The sequence below is a fragment of the Felis catus genome, chromosome C2, assembly GCF_018350175.1.
Source record: "Felis catus isolate Fca126 chromosome C2, F.catus_Fca126_mat1.0, whole genome shotgun sequence".
NCBI lineage: Eukaryota > Metazoa > Chordata > Mammalia > Carnivora > Felidae > Felis > Felis catus.
The window spans coordinates 77,516,400-77,520,902 of record NC_058376.1 but is presented as its reverse complement, the minus strand read 5'-3'; positions in this window follow the sequence as shown (position 1 = coordinate 77,520,902).

Here is a 4,503-nt window from a genome sequence, read left to right as displayed (position 1 = left end):
CAAAAAAAAAATAAAATTTATGGCATATATAGATCCTTGGAAAATGTATTCACCATGCTGCTACTCAGTAGTTTCATTTTTAAAATAAAATCAATAATTAAATATATTTATTGGCATTTTTCTATAACACCTCATTCTTTTTAATGGCTGCATAGTTCATTGTTTATATAAACTGTTATTTATCTCATCTGTCCCTTTAAATACCTTCATTTTTACAATTATAGGCTATGTGGCAATGGATATTTTTTTAAAAACACCTTTGTCTTCATGCAGGATTATAACTATAGCGTTACTCTCCATGTCTAAGAGTGAAAATGCTGAATCTATGTGAATATATTAACACTTTTGATATCTATAGTCAAATTGCACCCCCCAAAAAATGTACTGAATTACACTTTCACCGGTAACATATAAAAGGGCTTATTTCCCTACAGTGCCATCAACACAAGATGTTAACAATCTTTAATATTGCTATCAGTATCATGGGTAAAAAAGAATATTATATTGTTGCTTTGATCTGCATTTATTTAAATAAATTGAGTACCATTGATCAACTTTTTTTAAAATTTTTTTAATTTGCATCCAAGTTATTTAGCATTATAGCACAACAATGATTTCAGGAGTAGATACCTTAATGCCCCTTACCCATTTAGCCCACCCACCCCCCCCCAACAACCCCTCCAGTAACCCTCCGTGTGTTCTCCATACAGTTGATCAACTTTTTAAATAATCACTAATTGAACATTTCTGCGGATAGCAATTATAGATTTTCATGTTTTTGGTCCCATGTTATGGTGCTTCCCAAATTTCAAAGCTTATATTGATGAGCTTCTCAAAGTGTGTTAAACCAAAAATGCTATTTGACATGTTTTTAGGTGGTACGTTAAATATTTATGTTTTATAGCCATCTATTTATTTGTATACGGATTTGAAAAAGCACATTTTCCACTTACAATACAATTTAAAGTTTCCATTTAAAATCCATTTAAGTTTGAAACTGAGTTGAAATATAAAAATAAGTAAAAACACTTTTCAGGTAATCAAAAATGAGATAGTCCATATGTGAAGGACTGGATTTTGGTATACAATGGTTTAATTCTATTTTATTCTTAAAATAGAATATACTGTAAGCAAAAGGTACAATAGCTTATTAAATGTCTTTGCTCATACCAAGTTCATTGCTCATACAAAGTAAAGGCACAAGCTAGGATTAGAGTTAGCAAATTAAAAATGGACATACGCTGTGTTAAATAACAAAATTCAACCAAGTAAATGTGAAGATCTAATCGGTTGTCTTGAACACTTCATGAATCAAGCAGCACCCCAATCCAGCAGCAAGCAGAGAGGTGCTCTGAGGAGCTGTACAAAACTGCCAGGTTTTTATAGATGGGGGTGGGGGCAAGAAAATTATTAGCAAAAGGAAAAGATTGTTCCAGAGGATGCTGTTTGCAAAGTGTCTTAACATGCTGATGACCTCATCTTTCTTTGGGGGCTGAAGAGGACACAGGTGACAGACTTATTGGTGTTGATGGAGAAAACAATTCCTGACTGACCTGTTAAAGTCACATTTCTGGGGAGGCTCAACTGCAGTTAGATTGGGTATTAAGCCCCAGTTGGGAACTCAGTTCAAGTGACACCATTTGGAGCCTGCAGTTTTCTATTTTTCAACAGCTGAAATTCACTATATATGTTTCCAGAGCCAAAAAAATAAGAAAATGATGTTTATTTATTTATATATATGGTTACTTAAAACACATCCCAGAAATCATATCATCCCACTCATAAATACTTCATTATATAATAAAGACCTTTTTGATAATATAAGCACAATACCATTAATGATCAGTCAACAGCATTAACAATTAAAGACTCCTTAATATCAGTTTTTCCAATATCTGATTTGTGGCTACTATCTGCAATATATGTTTTAAATGGACCCAAAATTCCAAATCCAAAATTGTCCACACTTTGCTGTTGATATGACTCAAATCATATACTATGATTTTAATTTCTATAGTCTATATTTGAATCCAGGTTTAGGAGACTTTTGCGAAATGTAAAGTACTATGACATTTCCTTTGCAAAAACTTGACTCCTTCCACAAAACTGACAGCTTTAACGTTTCTTGATAGTACTTGGGGGGCAGGGGGAGAGAAAAACCAGAGTTGAAAAGGAAATTGAAAGTTTGAAAGAAGGAAAGGGGATGATTTTGTGATGTAGCTTTCATACAGATAAAGGGACATGAAGCCAATAGACTTCGGTCTTGAATTGTTTTCCTGAATTTGCTGGAGGAGGGGCTGGATGTCAGTGGAAAACTGGGGAGGGTTGTTGAAATCATTAAACTTCTCTGCTGTTTTTTTAAATTATGATATTGTAAGCCAAGCTAAGCCCAGAGAACTTGGGGAAGGAATTGAGATATACTCTAGTTGCAAACCATAGTTTCTCCTTTACTAAATTAAAACACGCATTACACTATGCCTTTCTTTTCTAAAGCTATTGTGTGGGAAGTATTGATTGGAAAAGGATATCTGGGGATATCTATTTAATAGAGATGGGAAAGGCTTTGAGGTTAGTAAATAAAAACAAAATAAGCTAATTTGGTTAATACAGCAGAAACTGAAGCACTTAGCAAACCTTTTCAAAACAAAGATGAGGGAAACTGAGAAAAATATGCATTATTGGAGAATAAAAATTGGGAGCTAGAAACATAATGGAGACTTCATCATGTGAAGTTTGTGTCCCATTAATGGCTGTTCTGAGTATATGTCAAATTTTGTTGCTTTCTCAATGGAATTCTTGACTTACGCTAATAAAATTACAGTAAAAGAAGATATATTTTTAAAAATATTGTATTTATTTTTGAGCGAGAGAGCAAGAATGAGCAGGGGAAGGGCAGAGAGAGAGGGAGACAGAATGTGAAGCAGGCTCCAGGCTCTGAGCTGTCGGCACAGAGCCTGACTTGGGATTCGAACAGGGGAACCATGAGATCATGACTTGAGCTGAAGTCAGAAGCTTAACTGAGTCACCCAGGTGCTACAGAAAATGTATTTTTAAACAGACTCTCTTTTAAAGCCTTACACAGTTTTGCTCTGTAATGAAAGAAACATGTATACCTCAAACAGCAAAGCAAAAGCCCTGTGGTTCCTCACTCTTTTGCTTTCTCTTATATTTAACAGCTTATCAAAACATTCCCCAGTAATGTTTTAACATCTTTTTTTTAACGTTTATTTATTTTTGAGACAGAGAGAGACAGAGCATGAACGGGGGAGGATCAGAGAGAGGGAGACACAGAATCTGAAACAGGCTCCAGGCTCCAAGCTGTCAGCACAGAGCCCAACGCGGGGCTCGAACTCACAGACCGCGAGATCATGACCTGAGCCGTAGTCGGCCACTTAAGTGACTGAGCCACCCAGGCGCCCCTGTTTTAACATCTTTAAGAGATTGGTATCCCATCCCTTCATACCAACTCTCCTCATATAGCGTTGATTTTTTTTTTTTTGCCATATCTCAGGTGACAAATATTCCACACAATATCAGGTTAAGTTGCAATCATTCACTGATTATATAAAATATGTCCATAGGCTTTCTTATTTTGTGTCTCTCAATATTCTTCAAGCAAAAATAATAACTAAATCTAGAAGGCAATTAATTAGTGGTAACTAAGACTCTTTAAGTTTATAAATTTACCCAAATTTAGATACATAAAAGAGAGAATAATCTGAATTGACACTTCAGTTTTCATATGCAATGGAAAAAAGAAAAACTATTAAATATAAAGACAGACATAATTATATTAATTGCTAGAGAAAAAAAAATTCTCTTAGTTTTGCTTGTTGGATCCCATAAACAGATGTTTCCAAAAAAGAAGTCTTTCCCCAACATCCATAATAATAAAAATAAGAAAGCTGTATTTATTGATAATTTCAACCTGCATTCATTGATAGTTTTAGTGCTTCTGAGCAGTACCATTTTTCATTTATTAATGTAAAAATCTGCCATCTTGATTGGTATACATTATTTGCTTCATGAGTTAGGTATAGACTGACATAATTTTAGAAGGAAGGAATAACTTTTCTAAATGCACAAATTTACATTTTTAAGTTTATTTGTTTTGAGAGAGAGAGAGAGAGCACAGGGGAGGGGCAGAGAGAGGAGAGAGAGAATCCCAAGCAGGCTCCACTTTATTAGTATGGAACCCAACATGGGGCCCAATCTCATGAACCATGAGATCATGACCTGAGCTGAAAACCAAGAGTCAGATGTTCCACCAACTGAACCATCCAGGCACCCCCACAAATTTAAATTACATTTTGTTTATCACTAAATGATTCCATTTTGTAAAGGGATGTCACTTTTACTTCATTTTCCTAGAAATACATTTAGTAAAATAACAACACAAATTATACTCTTTTCCAGGATCCAGTATTAAATAGGAAAGGCAAAACAAAACAAAACAAACAAAACAAAAAAACAGCCTGTATAGAGTTATTTTGCACAAAATCA